The 23776-nt window shown below is 38.6% G+C and overlaps 1 protein-coding gene and 1 pseudogene across 2 annotated transcripts in view; one reads left to right on the top strand and one right to left on the bottom strand.

The window, feature by feature from the left end:
- Positions 1 to 1108: 1108 nt before the first annotated feature.
- LOC139006333 (MSL complex subunit 3-like) lies at positions 1109 to 23002 on the bottom strand (annotated as a pseudogene).
- The window catches only part of NTS (neurotensin), a 28982-nt gene continuing 12466 nt past the window's right edge, over positions 7261 to 23776 (top strand). Inside the window, exon 1 of one of the 2 annotated variants that reach the window (XM_070407609.1) lies at positions 7261 to 7424. The gene's annotated coding sequence lies outside the window, so the exon portion shown is untranslated. The remainder of the gene's footprint in view (positions 7425 to 23776) is intronic. The other variant, XM_070407608.1, reaches the window with a different exon arrangement.

The following is a 23776-nucleotide window of genomic DNA, read 5'->3' as shown; positions in this document are numbered from 1 at the left end:
TAAAAAATTCAGAATGTATTGTTCTTTTCTGAATCAACAGGAAATCTTTGTAGGAGAAAGATTCCGTAAAATCTCCACCTTCTTAAAAGATAAAAATGAGTAAAATAAGTTTTGATGGAAGAACATAAAGTGTCCTTTTACTCATTTATGAGTATGAAGTTCAACCAAAATATATAGAAAAGGTGTATTTTCTTATACATTTAAATTAATGTGAAAAATCAACATGGAAATGAGACATTACACTTGATATGAAAAAAAAAGTGAATGAATATTTTTCACAAATGAGAATACTTAATCTATGCTTGAGTTTATCTCAAAAGCCAAACAAGGTTAAAACATTAAAACATGTATTCTGGTAGAAAACCCTTTTTGCTTCTGGAGAGGAGGTCTCTGCTTTATTCAGAATATTAAAAAAAATAACATTAACATTACATAAAATAACCATAACATTACATAATGAAGTACAGCTGTAAAATCTGAAACAACTCAAGCAATGCTTTTATTTAGATCATCAAAAATAAAGTTTTACAGAAAAGAAACTGTAACAAGCAAATGTATAGCTGCAAATTTTCTTTTGCCTTCGATATCAATTCCCTCTAACATAATTTTGGACTACTTTTGCAGTTTCCAGGGAAAACTAAAATTTCTTAGAGTTGCTCAGTGTCATCATAAGAATGAAAACAGTTTGCAACACAATTTTACTAGTGGTAACAAGTAACTAAAAACTGTGGTTATTGCTAACAACTCCAACGTGTACTGAAACAGCCTAACCGTTGTGTCCTGCTGCAGGCGCCTGGGCTGAGGTAACAAGTGGTCGGCAAACTCATTAGTCAACAGAGCCAAATATCAACAGTACAACGATTGAAATTTCTTTTGAGAGCCAAATTTTTTGAACTTAAACTATATAGGTAGGTACATTGTTGTTAACTTAATTAGGGTACTCCTAAGGCTTAGGAAGAGCCACACTCAAGGGGCCAAAGAGCCGCATGTGGCTCGCGAACCGCAGTTTGCCGACCACTGGTAACCTATATACATTTTCATAAACATTTCACTGGGAACATAGCTGCTCTTTTCCCACCATCACAGATGATGCGTACAGTGGCTACGGTCAGATGTTGGAGACTGTTCAAGCACAAAGGAAGTACTCCTTTACAGAACTACGGTATGTAATAATTCAAATAACTGGACCCTCCGCACGAGCCCCCCCGGGGATGGACATCACATCTCCCACTCTTTCCCCAGTTCCCCACTGGGAACCTAGAGTGCAAATCCGGGCAGAGATGCTGTTCTCCAGAGCCATGGGAACTCTAGTAAATCGCCATGGGGCTCTTGGTGCTGTGGTGTGCCCCCAGGCAGCGACACTGGCGGACTCTGGGACCCTGGGGCCCTAGGAGAGCCTCTGAAAGAGTGTGCTGAAAGAGATCAAAGGAAAGCCTTCAGATTCTCCTCAGAAAAGGACATCTTTCCAAGGATTTTTGGAACCCTCACAAACAACCGAAAGTGTTGTGCTCCATAAATGGAAGTGTTGTGCTCCATAAATGGAAGAGGTGGAGGCCACAGGTCACCTGGAGTGCAACTGTCAGGGACAAGTCTCAGGGAGAGGACGTTGCTTATTTTATTAGCTCTTCTGACGTCAAAGCTGGCACACACCACACTCCCTTCCTCATTAGGGGTCCTGGGAACAGGTGGGGATGATCTGCTAGGCACAGGTGTCTTCCTCTCTAGGTGCAGGATGTGATGGCGGACATGTCCTGCTGTGTCCTGCTGCAGGTGCCTGGGCTGAGGTAACAAGTCATGAAGACTTTTGGCAGAGTGATGTTTGGACCGCTACAGAGACTGCATGGCTTCTGGCTCAGCTTCCTACCTTTTGGGGGAGCCCGGTTCACCTGTGCTGGGCTGACTCTCCATGGACTAAGGGGTAGACGGGTTCAACAAAGGTGGGCTTGGAGAGAGCTCATCCTGTTTCTTATTAGTATTTGTGGCACTTTCCTTAATCAGAAGGGAAAATAGGGACGTCTCCTTTATATACTGACCTTGCTCATATGGATACGGCAAAAACAGTGGAAGCGTATAACCAAAGGTTATCCTTAATCCACCACCATCTCCTTACAAAGGTCAGCGTTCTGTTCTGCTGGGATACAATGCACATCCATGTTGGCTGTGGCAGCCTGCTGACGCGAGGCCTCTCATCGGCTGACAAGATGCACTGATAGCAAAACGCGTCGGTTTGGATTCCAATACAGTTAAGGTGTTGGTTTGGCACGGAAGTTTCACTCACTCTTTCCTCTTTCCTTGAGAAAATAACAATCGTCCTCCAGCTTCCTCAGGACGCCAGGGATGTCTAGTCATTGCTCCTTCTTCCGTCTGCCTCTGTGTGTGCGGCTCCAGTTTTTCCTTCACGTCAGTCTCTTCTGCAGGTCACTTTCTTCATGTGTTGCTTCATCCTTTTCTCCACTACTGTCCCAGAGGAAGTGCTTATGGAGTTCTCATCACTTTTCTCGTTTTCTTCTAAGGGGAGGCTTTTAAGGACAGAATGGACATCAGGTAACCTGCAGCGCTTCTCCCTTCTTTTTGTGGTTATATGAGCTGCAGCTTTTCTTGCTAATTTATTCGATAATCTTCGATTTTCACCGGTGTTACGAGCACATGATCTTCAGCTGCCCACCCATCCCAGCTTCTGTTCCAACTGTTAAAATGATCCTGACATTCTGGGATCTTTCTGCCTTTTACTGTCTTTCCCAACAATAACATCAACAACCTGGATCAGCAGGTCAGGGCGTGGCAAGGGAGCCCATGTGACGCTGCTCTTCGCGGGATGAGAGATGTAAGGCCCCAACCCCTATAGCACAGGAGGTAAGAGCATTAGTTTTGGAGCTACATAGACTGGATGCATGTCATAGCTCTGCCACTTCCTAGTAGAGATCTTGAATAAAATCCTTAACCTGTCTGAGTTTTCTGATCTGCAAAATGAAGAAACTAATAAAAATGCATTCTCATTTTCCATCAAAAGCAAGTTAAAGGGGATTTTTTTCTTTAAAAAAAATAGTGTCTTGTTCAGATGATTTTTCTTATTACTAGAAATTTACTCTTCACATATTAATGATAAAACTGGCTTAGTGGTATAATTATCATACGCATCTGTACTGGTAAAAGCCAGTTTTCCCCAGGGCCTGCATGAAAAGAACAGCAGATCTAAGGTTCTAGATCTTTGATTACACACAGTTACTTGATTCTGAGCTATTCTATTACCACTTATATGGTAATTTGTGAGGGAATAACATACTACACAGCTTGTTATAATAATCAGTTTATCTGATTTACTCAAAAGTCCATGCTTAATTAGGGAAAATAATAGCAAGATACAAAATCTGTTTTGTTTGGACAGTAGAGAACTCACAAATAATTAACACTAGCCAGAAAAGTGGGGTCAAAATTTAAATGGTCATTTTTGGACCATCACGATTTAGCAAAAGGGCACCATGCAGAACGGAGCTGTTCATAGAAGAAGGTAGAAAACCACAAGAGAGTTAGTGGAGTATAAAAAGTCAGACTGAATTCCAGAGTTGCTATTATTATTATTATTATTCCAATGAGAAGCTACCTTCTGAAGTTTTTTCCTGCCTTAATTTTTCTCATAGTAAAATAAATCATGTCTTAAAATTGGAATGGATGTGACTTTTCTCACAGGATCTTGTAAATACTGGACGTAGGTATCACGAGTAGTGAGCTAATTTCTCTAAGAGGTTTGAGCGTGGACAAAATAATTATCCTGAATGTTAGGAAAAGCCCAGAAGCAGAGATCTTATTGTGGCAATGTCCTTTCGATTTTCCAAAAAAGTTTAGAATGCCACTCCTAAGCTTTTGTAGGCCTTATATAATCATGTGTCTAATTAGTCATCCAGCTTCAATAGGCTTTTAATTAATTAACCAATATTTGAATAGCTGACAGGTTGGGTGTTAGCTAGATTCCTGTGTCCTAAATAAAAGTCCAAATTTCTTCACTTCATAGCAATGACATTTATTAACTCTAAAGAGATAAATTGGCAAATCCCTATAAGGGTGACTACTACTATTAATCACTCACCTTCAAAAAAAGTGTTGTGAAACACAGATAGTTTAATAAAATCAAATGTGTGCATATGATTAAACACTGTCAAATAGACATCATCTACAGTACTAAATAATAAAATCATATTATTATATAATAATGTTTTCACAAGGTATTTTTATATCTAATATCTCATTTGATCCCAATATTGCTAGCAGAAAAGAAAATTTTATTTCAGCACTGGCTGCTGTGGCTTAATTGGCTGGGTGTGGTCCTATGCACCAAAAGGTTGCCTGTTTGCCCGGCTGGCCTGGCTCAGTGGTTGAGCATTGACCTATGAAAGAGGAGTTCACAGTTCAATTCTGGGTCAGGGCATATGCCCAGGTTTCAGGCTCAATCCCCAGTGTAGGGGGTGCAGGAGGCAGCCGGTCAATGATTGTCTCTCATCATTGATGTTTCTATCTCTCATTCCGTCTCCCTTCCTCTCTGAAATAAATAAAAATATATTTTAAAAATGTTGCCTGTTTGGTTGCAGGCTTAATTCCCAGGCTTCATCCTCAGTAGAGAGTATGCAGGAGGCAGCCAATGGATGTTTCTCTCTCTAGTGGATGTTTTTCTCTCTCCCTCTCTCTTCCTCTGTCCTTAAAATCAATGAAAACACACTTTTAAAAAAGAAAGGCATTATTTTAATTTTATCAATTAAAAAGTTGACATTAAGAATTATGTGATGATTTTAATATTACTCAAAACAATGAAATCAAACTGGGACAAAAGATAATTTTAGAGTAGGTGAAAAACATAGACACCCTCAATGTAAAATCTCTCATTATAGAAATGAAGAACACAAGAATCAGAGATAAATGCACTTGCTCAAGGGCATGTGTTAGCATAGAGGAGAAACAAGAACAGACTTTATCAACTATGTTAATAACTCACATATAGCTTTTTAGTTAACTTGTAAAGTAGAACAAAATAAAAACGTAGGGACTTAAAACAGATCTTAGAATTCATCGATGCAAGGTTTCCTGCTAAGGACATCAGAATAAATTAATTGCCAACCACACAGTAGTAGGCTTGAAACAATTCTCCCAATTCAGCATTCTTTTTAAATTGTATAAATGTATATGATCATTCTATATGCAAGCATTTAAATGACTTGGGTTTAATCTCACAGACCAAAATGACCTGTATTTTATAGTTTATAAATAAAGAAAATAACTGGTGGGAATGCAGACTGGTGCAGCCTCTGTGGAAAACAGTATGGAGTTTCCTCAAAAAATTAAAAATGGAACTCCCATTTGACCCAGTGATCCCACTTCTAGGAATATATCCAAGAAACTAGAAACACCAATTAGAAAGGATATATGCACCCCTATGTTCATAGCAGCACAAGTCACCATAGCTAAGATTTGGAAACAGCCTAAGTGCCCATCAGCAGATGAGTGGATTAGAAAACAATGGTACATCTACACAGTATAAACTACACTCTTGTAAAAAAGAAAGAATTCTTACCATTCACAACAGCATGGATGAACCAGGAGAGCATTATGGTAAGTGAAATTAGCCAGTCAGAGAAAGATAAATATCACATGATCTTACTCGTTTATGGAATGTAATAAACAACATAAACTGATGAGCAAAAATAGATTCAGAGACAAAGAAGCATCAAACAGACCATCAAATTTCAATGGGAAGGCAGCGGAGACGGGGGCGGGGTAAGAGATCAACCAAAGGACTTTTATGCATGCATATAAGCATAACCAATGGACACAGACACTAGGGGGGTGATGGAATGTGTGGGGGTTGGGGGTGGCTAGGGAGAAGTCAATAGGGGATTAAGGAGACTTATTAATACTATATGTAATATATTAAACAATCAATAATTTTTAAAAATAGTTTTAATTCAGTGAAAAGAATTTTGATGGACTCATGAAGCAACAGCAGATTTTTAAAAATAGTCTTATAAAGATACTAGAGGGCTGCTGAATGAAATTCGTGCTTTGGGGTGGGAGGGGGAGGTGTCCCTCAGCCCAGCCTGCACACTCTCCAATCTTGGACATCTTTCTTACAATCGGGACTGCTGGCTCCTAACCACTTGCCGGTCTGCCTGCCTGATTGCACCTAACCCCTTCTGCCTGCCAGCCTGATCACCCCCTAACTGCTCCCCTGCCGGCCTGCTCCCCACAACTGCCCTCTCCTGCCAGCCCAATGGCCCTTAACAGCCCTCCCCTGCAGGTCCAATCACCCCCAGCTGCCTTCCCTTGCAGGCCTGGTCCCCCCCAACTCCCCTCCCCTGCAGGCCTAGTTGCCCCCAACTGCCCTCCCCTAATGGCCATCTTGTGACAACATGGGGACAGCCATCTTGTGTTGTGAGGGCATGAGGATCAATTTGCATATTATCTCTTTATTATATAGGACTAGAGGCCCAGTGCACAAAATTTGTGCACTTGGGGGAGGGGGTTCCTCAGCTCGGCCTGTGCCCTCTTGCAGTCTGGAACCCCTTGGAGGATGACCAACTGCTGGCTTAGGCCCGCTCCCTGGGGGATCGGGTCCAAGCTGGCAATCAGATATCCCTCTGGCAGCCCAGCAGCCTTCAGGGGATGTCCACTTACCAGCAGGGAGCAGACCTAAGCTGCAGTTGGACATCCTTAGTGCTGCAGAGGAGGTGGGAGAGGCTCCCACCACCACCGCTGTGCTGGCAGCCATCAGCCTGGCTTGTGGCTGAGCAGAGCTCCCCCTGTGGGAGCGCACTGACCACCAGGGGGCAGCTCCTACATTGAGTGTCTGCCCCCTGGTGGTCAGTGTGTGTCATAGTGACCAGTCATTCTGCTGTTAGGGTCAATTTGCATATTACACTTTTATTATATAGGATAGAGGCCTGGTGCACAGGTGGGGGCCAGCTGGTTTGCCCTGAAGGGTGTCCTGGATCAGGGTGGGGGTCCTGCTGGGGTGCCTGGCCAGCCTGGGTGAGGGGATGATGGGTGTTTGCAGGCTGTTCAAGCCCCCCCCCCCTCCAGTGGGGACGCTTACCCCATGGAGGTTTGGCCAGCCTGGGTGAGGGGCTGATGACTGTTTTCAGGCTGGCCACACCCCCTTTAGGGTGGGGGTTCCCCACTGGGGTGCCTGGCCAGTCTGGGTGAGGGGTTGAGAGCCGTTTTCAGGCTGGCCACGCCCCCTGGTGGTGGAAGCTCCCAGCCTCTCCTTTTTTTCTTTTTTATTTCTGGGATTTATTTATCTTCTATAATTGAAACTTTGTAGCCTTGAGTGGAGCTCAGAGCCGGCCAGGGCAGGCGGGAAGCTTGGCTTCCTCCATCACCAGGGGCAACCCAAGCCTCCTGCTCGCTCCAGCTTCGTGGTCACAGCCGGCTGAAAGCAGGTATCTGGGGTTTATTTACCTTCTATAATTGAAACTTTGTTGCCTTGAGTGGAGCTCAGAGCCGGCCGAGGCAGGCGGGAAGCTTGGCTTCCTCCATCACTGGAGCAACCAAGCCTCCTGCTTGCTCCAGCTCCGTGGCGGCCAGCCGCCATCTTGGTTGGGTTAATTTGCAAATAGTTGCTCTGATGTGCTGGTGGGCATGGCTTAAGGTATAGTGAAGGTACAGTCAATTTGCATGTTTGTCTTTTATTAGTGTAGATGTGATGTATGATTACTAGAAATTTACTCTTTAAGTTTTAATGTGCCAAACACTAGTAATAATTTTAAAATGTGGAAGTCTCTTTAAAAAATATGGAATGGATAAGGAAGGAAAAGCTGACACCATGTTTCTAGTCTTGGCATTAAACACCACTTTAGGTAGTTCAAGTGAAGCAAGGTTTGGTGCAGAGAGTTATTTACAAAGGTGTTGAAAGGAATAGAGAAACAAAAGCAGAATACCAGGAAGCTGCTACCGTACTGAAAGCCATGAGCCAGCAACAGCTTCTCAGCTGCTGGGGAAACTTCTTTGACCAACCACACCTGTTAAAACTTCAGGGTGCTCCTGGCAAAACCCTGCAGTGTGCACTCCAATGCTGCTGGGTCAATATTTGTAAATCCCTCAGACCTTCCCACTTTCAAAACTTCTGCCCATATTTCTCAATGTCATAACTTAAGAGAAGTTGGCACTTAAGCTACTAGCTTGGCAAAGTGTCTCAGAAATAGAGTTTTCAGGCTTCTAAACTTATTGGCATGGTGGAAAATACAGAAGGACATGGACCAAGAAGAATTAAGTCATATAAGATTTGACATTAGCTAGTTTGCCCATATATAGCTACCTGGAAGAGTACAGAGACAAAAGACACACTTTCTGTATATAAAGTAAGTGGAGGAAAAAAAAGTCAGAGATGTGATACATATTGCCAAGGGAGAAAGGCTAAGTAAAGGGAAAGCTGTTTAATATGTCCTATCTTATGAGTGATGTAAATTATGTGTATATAAATATACTGGTAATAGAAAACTCTCTGTCAAAATTTCCTCCCCTTAGAAAAAGATCTTATGCTGAACTACTGCCATGCAATATACTCCTACTGACCTAGATCATGAGTTCTGGAATCTAACATCTGAATTTGAATTTGGCCTCTGTTATTTACTAGCTGTGTGACATTGGGACATTGAGTTCTTTAAACTCTCTGACCCTTAATTTTCTAACTAACCTCCAATGATAGAATTCATACTTAATATGATGGTTTTTAAAAATTATAATAGGTAACATACACAACATTCCAAGTACATAATATGTAATCAATAAATGTTAGCTCCATTTCTCAGCATTTCCTGACTATTTGGGGCTATGTATGAAAAATTATTTTGCTGGAATGGATTGTTTCTAGAAGAATTAGGACCACCTCTTTTTTTCCAATCCTCCTCAACTACTCACACATGAAAGTGCTAGAATTACTACAAGTTGAAGGTTAGTCTTTGGCTCTGACTAAGTTCTAAATATTATCAGTAAATATTAAAAAAGAGTCTACATCTGTACAGCAAAAAAAGAAATAGAATATAATTCAATTCAGAGCTTTTAAAAATGTTAAAAAACAATCATTTATTGGTTTAAGACTTTGAGGTTTACCTCAAATATTATTAATACCAAAAATAAGAGCCTTAAATCTGTCTTTTACCTCTGAAGTACCTTCTGTGAGTGATTCAAATTAATCTATAGTAATAATAACAAATGTTGCTGATTTTTAATAAAGGTTAAAATAGTTAAATTATTAATGTTAAAAAGATACAAACATAATCTTAATAAATTTGCTAATCATATTCTTTACCATTTATGTTTGGTTCATGTTTAACAAACACATTGATTTGAAGCTCATTAGTTCTTTGACACAATAAGCATTTTTTCAAATGCTAGAGTTTTCACTTAACAAAAATTTTAAGCCTGAATTAAAAGCCTACTATTCAAAGATTGAATGGCACAGTACTGGCTTTCAAAGAGCTTGAATTGAATTGGAAAAACAATTATAATATAGTTATGCATAGAGTGGTAATATGGGGAGAAAAGCAATTAAATTGACTTAGGAGAGTTGAGGAAAACTATAATAACTGAAAAGTAGCTGTTATTATTGCTACTATCATTTATAGATGTTAACAACAATAATGATTTAGAATTATAATACAGCCACAAACATGGCTTTTAAGTGATATTTAATTAAATAGCTTTAGAATTGTTTCCTTTTTTTTAAATGATTACCGATTTAGTGAATATAATTTTAGTTCACCTCACTACCAGCCATCTTTCTTTAGAATACAAAGAACAGATTAGTCTCATATTTATCAAAGCACTAATACCAATTGTTATGCACTAAACAGTCCCACCAAAATTAATATGTTGAAGCTCTGGCCCCCAATGTTACTGTATTTGGAGGGCATTTAGGGAGTTGTTTAGTTGAGGTTAAATGAGGTCATAAGGGCAGGTTCCTGATCCCATAGCACTGATATCCTTATAACAAGAGAAAGAGATAGCAGAGCTCTCTCACACCGAGGACACACAGAGAAAAGGCCATGTGGATACAGAGAAGGCAACAGTTTAAAGCCAGAATGAGAGTTCTCACCATAAACTGAATTTACCAGCATCTTGATAAATGACTTCTAGCCCCAAGAACTTTGAGAAAGTGAATTTCTGTAGCTTAAGACATCCAATCTGTGGTGTGTTTTTTTGTCTTTTGTTTTTGTTTTTTTTTGTTTTTTTTTTATGATAGCCCGAGTAGACTAATACACCAATAATATGAAACATGAACTTGGACTAATTTTTTTTGAAGAACATCACAGTACCTTTTGCTCTTTGGGAAAATCACTACTTTCTTTAATACCTTTGTGTTCTGAGAGAACTGGCAGGCGAATTTGCACCTGGATTGGGTGCCTCCTGGGAAGTTCATGGATCTCAGTCCACACCTTCCCTTTGAGATTCAATGTTACAGAATTTCTCAATGACTAAAAGTTTCATCCTGGATTAAAAGGATACCAGGGTTGCTAAGGGTGATTTGAATCCAACTGTAAGCAAGTTTACAGGTTGCATCTTTCTCACTAGGGTTCTATGGACAAACCTGCAGCCGTATGAGGGACGACTCATTCTCAGAAATTTTCAAGATGCAGCCACCATAAATTTCCAAATTCTAGCTAAGTTTGTTAGTGTAGGTCAGAAAGAAATGTGTGACCCTCAATGCTGCCATTTCTGCACTTGCAGGGATCTAAGCTTGTTAGATACATGGGAACAGATCTGATTTTACAAATGCAGATTTTCAGATTGGAACCTGTGAGAGCAATAGAAACAAGGGCAGCTAAAAAGCTGTAACTGCAGCCCTGACCAGTATGATTCAGTTGGTTGGGCACTCGTCCCAGGCAACAGGAGGTTGCTGGTTCGATTCTTGGTCAAGGGCAGTGCCCAGGTTGTGGCTTTGATCCCTGGTAGGGGGTGTGCAGGAGGCAGCCAATGGGTGCTGTGCACTCACATCATTGATGTTTCTCTCTGTCCCTCTCCCTTTCTCTCTCTCTAAAACCCACTAAACTAGTCTTAAAATAAGTTTTAAAAGCTACAACTGCAAGTAAACTTTTCATTTAAAAAAAATTCCCTTCCCATGTTCTCTGTAAGCAGAACTGATTTGTTTTATAAATAAAGAGGAAAATGAAGGAGAGAGGGAGAAGTAATATTAGATTTTCTGATGAATGCTGTAGTCCCCCCTTATTCATTGCTTTTTTTTCTGATGTTTCATACACATGGTCAACAATGGTCTGAAAACATTAAATGGAAAATTCTAGAAATAATCAATTCATGTTATAAATTGGTGCCTTTCTAAGTAGAGTGATGAAATGTCATACTGTCCTGATCCATCCTGCCTGGGACCTGAATTGTCCCTTTGTCCAGAGTATCCTCACTGTATACACCACCACCCTCAGTCACTCAGTAGCCACCTCTGTTATCAGATTGACTGTCATAGAATCACAGTGCTTATGTTCAAGTAACATTTATTTGACTTAATAATGATCCTGAAGCACAAGAATAGTGATGCTGGCAGTTCGGATTTGCCCAAGAGAGGTGGTATGTGTGTATAGGGAAAACAAAAACAAAAACCTGTGTATATAGGGTTTAGTACTATCCTCATGCCAGGTATTCACTGGAGGACATAGGCATTTACTCAAGTGATTGATGGGAGAAACATAAAAAAGGTGGTTCTATTGTCACTCAATATAGTGGCTTAGATCTTGTAGATTTTCACATGTAGTGAAGTCCTAAATATTACCATTAAAAAATGGTCATGCTTGTGAACAGGCAATCCACAGGATTAAAAAAGCTCAGTGCTGATGTGTTAAAACTGTATCCACAGATTCTTCTATGCTCCTCGCTTCAATAGGTGAAGCTTAATCCCCTCTCCTAGAGTGTAGACAGGTCTTAGTGACACACTTCCAATGAACAGCAATAGGGTAGACTTAGTGACTTGTTTATAACACACAATGGCAGAAGTTATGATCTTCTTTTTTAATATTAGATTATAAAAAGACTGTAGCTTCAGTCTCGCTCTGGGGAAAGTCATGTTGTGAGCAATCTATGGAGAGTCCACATGGTGAGTAAGTGAAGCCTATTGCCAATGGCCACATGGCGTGAGCATAGAAGGGACACCCAGCCCCTTCAAACACTGCATCCCTGCCAACAGCTTGGCTGAGAGCTCATTGGAGACCTTGAGACACAACCACCCAGCAAAGCTGCTCCCAGGTTCTTGCCTCTTATAAACTGCCTGAATTAATAAATGGTTTTTAGCTGTTAAGTTTTGGGAGAAATTGTTACATAAAGTGTTTTTATCCTAATCACAGTTCCAAACTGTTGGGTAAAGGAAAAGCAGTGCTCCAGACACCCCTGGGTATTCAACAATTCAGCTCAATTCTGAGACTGTCTACATGGAGATAGCACCAGATCCCATGGGTGAAGGGTTCAGTCCTACAAGACTGCCACCTCCTAAACCCCCCAATTTTAGTTTCCATTAATAATCCAGGTTGGTACCTGTACTTCTGACTGAATGGCTATAAATCAGAAGTTCCCATGATCCCCTCCTTAGGTTCAATTAATTTGTTGGAGTGGCTCAGACAAACATTTTACTTACTAGATCCCTGTTTTATTATAAAATGGATATAACCCAGGAACACCAGATGGGAGTGATGCATAGGGCAAGGGTTGGGGGAAAGGTGCAGAGCTCCCAAGCCCTCTCAGAACGCACCACTCTGCCCACATCTCCACGTATCCACCAACCCAGAAGCTCTCTGAACCCTGTCCGTTGGGAGTTTTCTGGAGCCTGAATTACATAGGCATGACAATTCAATCATTCGTCATTGGTGAGTGAATTCAGTCTTCAGCTCCTCTCCCCTCGCTGGAGGTGAGGGCTGGGAGATGGAAAGTCCCAACCCGCTAAATCACACAGTTGGTTCCTGATAGCCAGTCCCCCATCCTTAGGTGGGGTCCCAAATCTACCTCATTCATATAACAAAAGACACATTTATTACTCTCTCACTTAGGAAATTCCAAGGGTTTTTAGCTCTCCGTGCCACAAATGGAGACAAAGACCAAGTATGTGTTTCTTATTATAAATCACAGTATCATACAGAGTTAGATAACTATCACAATTCAACTCACTAGATATCAGAGAATGCAAAAACAAAACAAAACAAACAACAAATAAACAAACAAACAAAAAACCCAGACAATTCTTAAATAGTAGATTGGCCAAATTTTAAAAAGTAATTATTTATCAGGGCATACATTGTTGGTGAACTAGAGGCTCAGTGTGGGGGGTTGTCTCTCAGCCCAGCCTGTACCCTCGATAATCTGGGACCCCTTGGGAGATGTCCAACTGCCGGCAGGGATTGGGCTTAAACCGGCAATCGAATATCCCTCTCACAATCCCGAACTGTTGGCTCCTAACTGCTCTCCTGCCTGCCAGCCTGATCACCTCTTAACCACTCCCCTGCCAGACTGATCGATGCCTAACTGCTCCCCTGCCAGCCCAATCACCTCCAACTCCCCTCCCTGCCAACCTGATCGCCCCCAACTTCCCTCCCCTGCCAGCCCAATTGCCCCCAACTGCCATCCCCTGATGGCCTGCTCGCCCTCAGCTGCCCTCCTCTGATGACCTGCTCACCCTCAGCTGCCCTTGCCTGCAGGCCTGGTCACACACAACTTCCCTGCTCTGCAGGCCTGGTTGCCCCCAACTTCCCTCCCTTGCAGGCCTGGTCATCCCCAACTGCCCTCCCCTGCCAGCCTGATGGCCCCCATCTGCCCTCCCCTGATGGCCATCTTGTAGTGGCCAGCTTGTGATGATGTGAGGGCGGCCATCTTGTGGTGGTCATCTTGTGATGATGTCACGCAAGGTGTCACGCGAGGGCGTTGTGCAAGGGTGTGATGCCACCTAGGCTTTTATTATATAGGATATTTAATTAAAACACTCCGGAGAATAATTTTCCAATATACTATCTATAAATGTTTAATACACATGTCTAACTCAGTGGTTCTACTTCAAAAAGATCCACCTAAAGGAGTATGTGTAAATGTCCAAAAGGGTGCACTTTGTATCATTGTGTACAGTAGTGAAAAACACATTATTCGTCAGGGACTTCCTAAATCCTTATAAGAGTCTATGAGATAGGTTCATTTTTTTAAAAAAACCTCACCGTAGGGTATTTTTTTCATTGATTTTCGGAGACAGGGGAAAGGAGAGGGGTAGGAGGAGAGAGAGACAGGGAAGAGAGAAAAAGCGAGAAACATCAATGTGAGAGAGTCACATCCATTGGTTGCCTCCCACATGTGACCTGAGCAGGTGAGGGATGGAACCTACAACCCAGGAGTGTGCCCTTGACTGGAACCTAACCCATGACACTTCATACTTGTGTGCACAGGCCAATGCACTGAACACACTGGCCAGGCCAGATAGGCTTATTTTTTTAATCACCATTTTCTAGATAAGGGAAACTGGGATGCAGGGAAGTGAAATAACTTCCTTGAGATCAAAAAGCTACTAAGTAGCAGAGCAGAGTTTCAAAACCATACTCTTAAAAATTACAATAGGTTGCTTCTCAAAGAAAGCAATATTTTTCATGTATTTTAATAGCAGAATGCTTAAATAAATAATGCACTCCAATTATAAATAACTCAATGAATATTAAATTAAGTATTCATGTACAATTTAATGAAATGATATCAGTAATTATTTTCTTTCAAGCTAAACCACATGTCCAGGATTGCTACTGAAAACTGCCTGAAAATGTTAAGCAGGTGATGCTAATGGAGTAGCGTGAATAGCTCTAGCAGATTGCCACTATGTGGAATGTGGGTCCATCATTTCTAAATTCTCAAATTCTTTTTCAAGAGAACATGTGAAAATCTGAATTTTTTAAAATGTGAAACCTTGCCATATGAAACACAGAGCAACAAATTACTTTTTTAAAAATGCCAAAGCCAAATATAATAATTCTGAATGCAGACACTACCCACAGTGCACCAGGTTGACAGCTCCCTATAAATTTACAATAGTGGATTGAAAAGAGTTATTCAAAGCCACCTGACAAACCTCACTGAAATATGGTTGAATTCATTATGATCCCTAAAGAAATAATATCTTAGTTAATGCGACATTAGGCAGCCACTGAAACATAGAAAAATAGATAGAAATAAGTGACATGTTGAGGCCACCTCAATGCATGTACTATCATCTCAAGAATCAATATATCAGATCTTGCTGTCTTGGACTCTGCATAGCACTATAACAGAGTGGCTGAGAACTAGAATTCTTGAATGAGTCTTTATGTGTTTGAATTCCAGCTCTACCACTTACTAGTTACTCAAGCTCTCTGTGCCTCAGTGTTTCTATTTGTAAAATACGGATTAAAAGTGTATGATAAGACATTGAAATTCTGTGAGAAAGTAGTGGCTTAATAAACATTAACTCTTATTGTTGTGAAGATGAAGCAATTCGGAGCCTGGTGCCAGGAACCATTCTTATCATTCAAGAGTCTTTGTGCTGATGTCATTCTCACAAAACAATTCCTAATTATAATAGATCTGTGTACAATGAAAGAATGTCTTGGCCTGAGGGGGTGAGAACAGACACTGTGGTAGTTAGAGGTCTGAATATAAATTAAGAAATTTATAATCTGATTAAAGTACTTTACTCTTGCCCAGCCAGTATGGCTCAGTGGTTGAGAACTGACCCGCGCACCAGGTCACCGGTGGTTTGATTCCTGCTCAGGGCATATGCCTGGGTTTTGGGCTGGATCTCCAGCAGGGGACATGCAAGAGGCAGCCAATCAATGCTGATGTTTCTCATCACTGTTTCTATCTCTCCCTCTCCCTTTCTCTCTCTCTAAAATCAATTAAAAAATATTTAAAGTACTTTCCTTTCTGGCACGTTCAGTTATCATGAATGAGTTGACAAAGATTTTGTTATATGTAGTACTAGAAGGTGATCAGTTTTCTGGTTCCCAAAACCATGCTGAATTCATCAAGATAAATGCCAACCAAAGAGAAGAGTTGGCATCTAGGCTTTGGGATGTTCTTTTTTTTCACAATGAAATTTTTCTTTCAGACTTTATTTTTCCAAACCATAATAAAAGAATGATGTCTCTCTTATTCACTGTCCAATCCTCCATCTTTAGTTCTGATCTTTCAAAATGTAAGTGTTCAATAAATGTAAATAGAATGAATGAATTAAAAATGAATGAATCCACCCAAAACAGATTTTTACCAAATATATCAGGTTGTTTGTTGCCATTTGCCTTGTTTCATTCTAAGTGTTACTTAGAGAGTTATTTCTGATTTATTGATGGTCTCATTTAATTGAATTCAAAATATTAAATACTTTGCTGTGTAGTTTACAATCAGAGCAGGAATTGGAGAGTGGTAAATGAGAATTGGAAGAAAAAAAATCCTAGCCATTTGAGAGAATATCTTTCATTCAGCTGAGGGTAAGGAGTTGCAATAATGATGTATATAGAATTCCAGTTCTGGCCACAACAGAGTAATGGCTATTAGGTTTACCTTCCATCCTTAAAAATCAACAAAATAGGATAAAATATAGTAAACAATTCTTTTTAGGCTTTGGGGAAAGCACAGCATATAACTATAGTTCCTGAATAAAGGAAAACTTATGAGCTGAGTCCCACATTCACCCTGATTTTCTGCCTGGGCACTTTTCAAACTACAGCACAAGGAAGAAAACCCCACAAAGAAGACTGAGCCTTGCTGGGCAAAGAAAACACTGATCCTATTTTGGAACTGCTGAGCCTGTATTCGGTGGCACAAGTAGCGGAGATGAGGGAATTGCACAGAGAAGGAGCCTCAGACATCTGCAAACTGGTTCTTCAGATATTTGACTAAACACAAGGCTTGACTCCACAGGCCTCAACAGAGTAATTGTTGGAACAACAGAAGCAGAACAGAAATTCTAGAAGTAACCAGGTGCTGGAAAAAATTGGATTTCCAAACTGTTAGAGTGAAGAAGCTTAGAAAGGCCACACCTTAAGATTAAGAACCATGTCTGAGAGCAGTGGTCCCTCATGTCTGGCTCTTAGAACAATAACAGCAGCAATCATGTATCAACTTGTTGGAAATGCTAATTTTCTGACCCCTACCTGATCCACTCAATCTGAAACTTTAGGGGTAGGATCCAGGACTTTGTAGATCAAATTTTAGTTTACAAGGAAATTTAAAAAATATTTTAAAATAAAGGTTTATGAAAACACAACTTATCAAAAAATAGTGGAAAAAGGCTAAAACCATGAATTGATGGAAATTTATAGATTTACATATTTATATTACAAAAGAGAAAAAGTTTGAAATCATTGTTCTAAGCATAATCTAAAGAATATAAAGAGGAAGAATAATTTAAATCAATAGTAAGTAAAAGGAAGTCATAATAATGATAAGACTGAAAAATCAATAAAATAAAATAAATGATAAAACAAAATCAACAAAATCAAAAGTATTTTTTGAAAAGATAAATGGAACAGAAAAATTTCTAACAAATTGATCAAGAAAAAAAGGAAAATACAAGCAACTTTAGCAATGAAAAGAATGCTCCAAATAATAAAAATAATAAATATGAAGAAATACATATGAATGAGTTTAATAACTTAAATAATATAGTGAAATTCATTGAAATACACTAGTCACTAAAACAATGATTTATCCAGTCGGGATATATATGTTTAAAAATAGTGGGATACTTACTGAAGCAGCTTCTCAATTGGTATTATGATCATATTGTCAGAATTAGTAGTCAGCTTCCTAGCATGCTCACAATGAAAGACAATTATTGGGATGAATAAGTATTAACATTTATGTTCATTTAAACAGTTAACTACCTATGTCTTAAATAATGTGTGTTAACTGCTCAACATTTTGTAGACACAAATGAAAAGACTTACAAATAAGCACAGATGACCCTTCTATCATACTTTGTGATTATTTTTAGAATAAAACTAAATTAGATAAAATAAATAGAACATATGAATAGGACTAGATTTACTTTAAAAATTTTCAAAAGCTTAAACTTTTTCACCAGGCTGAGGCATTTTCACTGTATATTCTAAGCAAAGTTAAAACAATAGTACCAATGTTATACAAACTTTTCAAAAGATAGAAGAGGATATATTACTCTCCACCTTATTATATGAGGTCAGAATAATCCTGATACCAAATTAGTCAAATGTATTCCAGGAAAATTACAGACTATTATCTCTCATGAAAAGACTTGAAAATAATATTTAACAAACTATAAGCAAAGCAAACCAAACATTTATTGAAAGGATAACAAGACAAGATATAGTGAAGTTTATTCCAGCAACAAAATGTTGATTTTTTAATTTTAAAAGTCAATGATAATTCAACATATTAATAGAAAAAATTCATATGATACCTTAATCAGTTAACTGTCATGTGTCTAAAACAGAAACCATCTCAAAGATATTTTGAATTTAATTTAAATATCAGTTTGCAATGAATATTATAAAAATAAATACATTACAATTCGGGTGTTCTTGAATATTTTCAGCTGAAAGTTCTCATGAAAAATTATTATAACTTCAGGAATATACCAAAAGCTAGTAGATCTGGTAAGTGAATTTAGTAAAATTTCAGGATACAGGGATACTATGCAAACATGCTAACAATAAGCAATTAAAAAATAAAATGTAATAAAACAGACCCTTAGCTGAAACATTTGTGCAATGAGAAGTTAAGTTTTTAAAGACATAAATAAGTGGAGAATATCCAACATTGAAGACTCAATATTTTGAAGATATCAATTATCTCCCATTTGGTCTCCCAAGGTTGAAGCAATTCCTAACCAATGATGCTTGAGCAACTGAGTATCAAAAGGCAAATTTGAATCTGGACCTCTACAGCATTCATAAAAAACAACTTGAGATGTTTTACAGATATAAATTTAAAAGCTAAATTTAGAAAGCTCCTAATAGCAAATATGAAGGAACATTTTCATGACATTGAAGCAAAGATTCCTTAGAATATTAAGAGCACTAACCAGAAAGAATAAAGTGATAAAATTAAATTTCATCAAACTCAAAACCTTTTACTCAATGAAAGACAGTCTTATAAAAATACACAAGTTGCAAACTGGGAGATAATATTTCCAATACATATATTTTGCCAAAGAAACTTCATAATGCAACCAGAAAATGGCAAATCAGTCAATTAAAAATGAATAAAGACCTAAACAAACACTTTCCAAAGAAAAATATAAGAATGTCCACTCCGCACATGAAAGAATTCAACATCATTAGTCATCAAAATAAAGCAAATTAAAGTCAGAAAATGCTTTACACCCAGTATAATGGCTAAACTTCAAACGAATAGCAACACCAAATTAGTGAGGATATTACTGGTGGAATTTTATTTTATTTTCTAAAATGTATCTCTATTGTCGAAAGTATTACAGATGTCCCCCTTTTCCTTCGATTGACCCCCTCCATCCAGCTCCTGCCCCTTCCCCAGTCCTTCACTGCACTAGTGTCTGTGCCCATATAAATTCTTTGGTTACTCTCTTCTCCTCCCCTTCCCTGGTGGGATTTTAAAATGGTACAACCACATAGGAAACTGACAATTTCTTTTGAAGTTAAGCACCTACCTACCCTATAACTCAGTATTTTCACTGCAGGTATTTCTAGAGGAATAATGAAATTATATGTACAGGAAATACTTATATCTGAATGTTCATAAGAGGCTTACTCATAATAGCTCCAAAGTAAAAAAAACACAATGTCGATCCCACAGCTGTATACTATAAACTAAATTATAGCATATTTCTACCATAGAATAATACTCTGGAATAAAGAGCTGCGAACTGCTGATATATGCAATAATGAAAAGCAATCTCAAAGCATTCAATTGAGCAATAGTACACACTTGCAAAAAAAGTACACAATGTTTGATTCCATTTATATAAAGAACAATAAGCAAAATTAAATGTTTGCCTATGATATCAGAGGAATTCAATGGAAATATGCCTGAGAAAATAATCTACAAATTTATTAGGGTTTGAATTACACAAATTCAAACATTTGTCAAAACTCAATCTTTACATTTAGGGATCTTTGTCTTTCATAAATTATTCTTCAATTAAAAAACAAGCTACATAGGGACAAATGTTATATGTTGGGCTATCATTTAAAGACCTCAAAATTGGAATGCAAAGAGGCCAAAGAATGTTCAACTTTGGTGAGGCAGGAGAAGGATAATGTTCACATAGAATCTTTGAGATGGAGTCTGATATAGGATTTTATGAACAGATACTTAAATAATTTAAAAAGACTAAGATATAAATGTAAAATACAAAGAAAATGGGAAAATAAGAACAAATGGGAGGAGTGAGAATAGCTTACAATTAGATGCACAAGCTAACATTTATTGAGTGCTGTTACTTACACACTTTGTGATGTATGTGACCATATAGGAATAAAAATAATCAATATTACTATTTTTAGACAGTGATTATTATTTTTATATTACAGATGATGAAAGAGCCCCAGAAAGATAAAATATAATGCTTCAAAGTAGAAAGTAATAGGGATGGTATTTAAACCAGGGACTAGCAAAATGGTAAATCTTAAAGATGAATTTGATACACAGACATTTTCATTTGTCTGGTGAGTGTTTTTTTTTAACTGAGCTAAATATTTGCATCTAAATATTGTGACATTTCCATAAATATCGGAATTTCTGAAAAATGCTTCCCCCCTCCCCTTTGGATTAAATTTATTGAGGTGACATTGGTTTACAAAATTATACAAGTTTCAGATGCACAATTCTAGAAAACATTATCTGTACACCATATTGTGTGTCACCACCCCACGTCAAGTCTCTATCACCATTTACCCCCCATACCCTCTCTCACCCCGCCCCAATCACCACACTGTTTTCTGTGTCTATTAGTTTGTTTTTTTTCTTGTTTTTTTTTGTTTAATCCCTCCACCTCCCACACACCAACACACCACCCCCCCTCCATCCCAGCTGCCAATTTGCTTTCTATCTATGAGTCTATCACTATTTTGCTTGTTAGTTCATTTTGTTCATTAGATTCCACATATGAGTGAAATCATATGGTACCTGGTTTTCCCTGACTGGCTTATTTCACTTAGCATAACACCTTCCAGGTCCATCCATGCTGTTGCAAAAGGTAAGATTTCCTTCTTTCTTACAGCCTAGAGTATTCCACATAGTATTCTATTTTTTATCTACTTGTCTACTGATGGGCACTTAGGCTGTTTCCAGATCTTGGCTGTTGTAATTATGCTGCAATAAACACAGGGACACATATATTCATTTGAATTAGTATTGCAGGTTTCTTCAAATAAATTTCCAGAAGTGCTGAAAAATTGAAATATCTGCCTTCTTGGGTCTATGTTTCCACATGGAGAAATTTATCTGAAGTTTAGTAGCAAGCCAGATGGCCCCTTAAAATAGGACATGTCATCTGCCTGGTCCTTGCAGACATTTGGATAATGATCCCTGATGTATGACCATGTTTATCTGACTCCAGGGTCAGAAGAGACAGAGAGAAAAAAGTGACAATATTAAACAGTGAAAGGGGTCAGAAGATCATATGTGTAGAGAATTCACGATTTAGGGCCTTAAACATTTTTTAATTGAAAGATAGCAATGGAAACTGATAATGCCAACAGCCAGAAAAGTACCAAAAAGAGAGGCCTGTCCAAAATGAAAAGTCCATTTTATAGTAATGAATACTCTTTGGATGTTTTCCAACTTGTGGAGATGCTATACTACTAATTAAAAAAAAAAACCCACAAAAAACACAACTCACAGAAGATAAATTGATTTCTCAAAATAGCTTGACTGATAGTAGAGAATAAACTTTCTCTGGGATAAGAAAGGAGGTTGGAGTTGGAGCAGTTAAGACCAATGTGATTAAGAACTAGAAAATACAGGAAATTTATAACCCGCTTAGAGTATCTATGTCTGTGTGTCCTTCTCTGTAAAATTAAAGTATAAGACTAGTGTTCCACACAGCCCTTTTCATCTCCAATATTCTTTGGCTTAATGAATTAGGATCACATTAAAATGTGGCCTAGTACCCCAGGAGTGCTTGTCTATTTTCATTCTATACATACTAGTGCTTCCACCTAGAGGACGACATGGGAACTGTTCTCTTTCCCAGGCCACTCACTGACTCCCTTGGGCTGCAGCCTCACTTTCTTTATGATTCTTCCTTCATATTTTTTTCACCTCCCCCCACAGTTAAAATAATTCAATGAGTGCAGATCCCATTTCAGTGCCACATAACAAGAAGAAGGATTCTGAGATAAACAGTTTGTTTATTTGTTTAATATGTGTAATACACCCAAGCCTGGAAAGAGAAACAAACAAACAATAAAAACAAGCCAAGGTTAAAGTGATGAACTGGAATCAATTTGATAATAGAACCCAACCTGCCTTTTACTAAGTGTACTTTTAGGTTAAAAGCATTTACCTGTTCTTTATTTGCCATAATGTTTTTCACAGCATGTTAATGCTAGATTTCCTTGGACTTGTCATTGGATTTGGCATTAATATTACAAAGATTAGCTGTTGCTTTAGAAATGAAAGCATCGTTTAGTGCTATTCAAGCTCTACTTAATAAGTCCCCTTATCCTTATTTAAACTCTCTAAACCTCTTTTTTTAAAACCTACACAATGGGAAAAATATCATTCTGTGAACCCCACTTCACAGTATGCTATGTTACATGGAATAAAATTAACCTGGCATGGTGCCTGTAATAGAGTAGGTTTTCAGTAAATGAATTTCAGGTTTAATCTTAGATTACTATGAGGCCTTTGGTATTAGTTATGGTGGCTGTGTCTAGACCCAGAATGCTCTATTGTTCACTCTAGTCCTCTGCCTCTAGCAACTTGTCCCTACCTATTCTTTCTGCACAGATTGGCTCACCAAATTGGCAAGGCCAACCTGTGCCTTTAGGACCACCATACTTCCAGTTTTCCTTCATGGTAACACAAAATGTCAATTTTCATTCAAAATGATGTTCAATACTTCTTGGAAGGCATTGTCTCATACCATTTGGCTAGGAATCTCTCCAAAAGAGATTTGCTTCCTGGGTTTTACAGTTCACAGATTGGAGAATAAAAATGTTCTTGTGAGAGTGAGTGAGATATAGCTACCCTAAAACCATCAAGAATGTCATTAGTTCCTTAATTCATTCAGTTAACAATATCTACTGATTGCCTACTATGGAGCAGCATTATATTATTATTATTATTATTATTATTATTATTGTTATTAGAATAAAAGAGAGAAGACAAAGAAAAAAGATATCTGCTTTTACTTACAACACACACACACACACACACACACACACACACATGCACAAAAGGACAAATAAAGACTCTAGGGATTGAATGGGGTAGCAGTAGGATGGGTTTTTAAATAATGGCTGTATCAGTCAACTGTGACCACAAAAATGCTGTACTACTCTAAAACCCAGTTACTTAAAACTAATCATTTAATCCTCTTCATAGTCTGTGAGTTAGCCAGGGTGACCCTGCTTTACACTGCAGTTTTGTAAGACAGCTAGTTTGGCTCTGATTCACGTTTTACCTCATTTGGAGACCATACAGGGATAGGTTTTGGTCAGTGGAAGAAGAGAAAGAGGGCAAGCCCCATGCAGCAAACACCTTGCAAGTCTTTGTTTCCCATATGTTTGCCAACATCCCATTGGCAAAGCAAGCCTTATGACCAAAGTCA

This window comes from Myotis yumanensis, unplaced genomic scaffold, assembly GCF_028538775.1.
Source record: "Myotis yumanensis isolate MYYU_CA2020_CCGP unplaced genomic scaffold, mMyoYum1.0.hap1 SCAF_3, whole genome shotgun sequence".
Classification (NCBI taxonomy): domain Eukaryota; kingdom Metazoa; phylum Chordata; class Mammalia; order Chiroptera; family Vespertilionidae; genus Myotis; species Myotis yumanensis.
The sequence above is the reverse complement of the archived record's forward strand: the minus strand, read 5'-3'. Positions and strand labels throughout refer to the sequence as shown.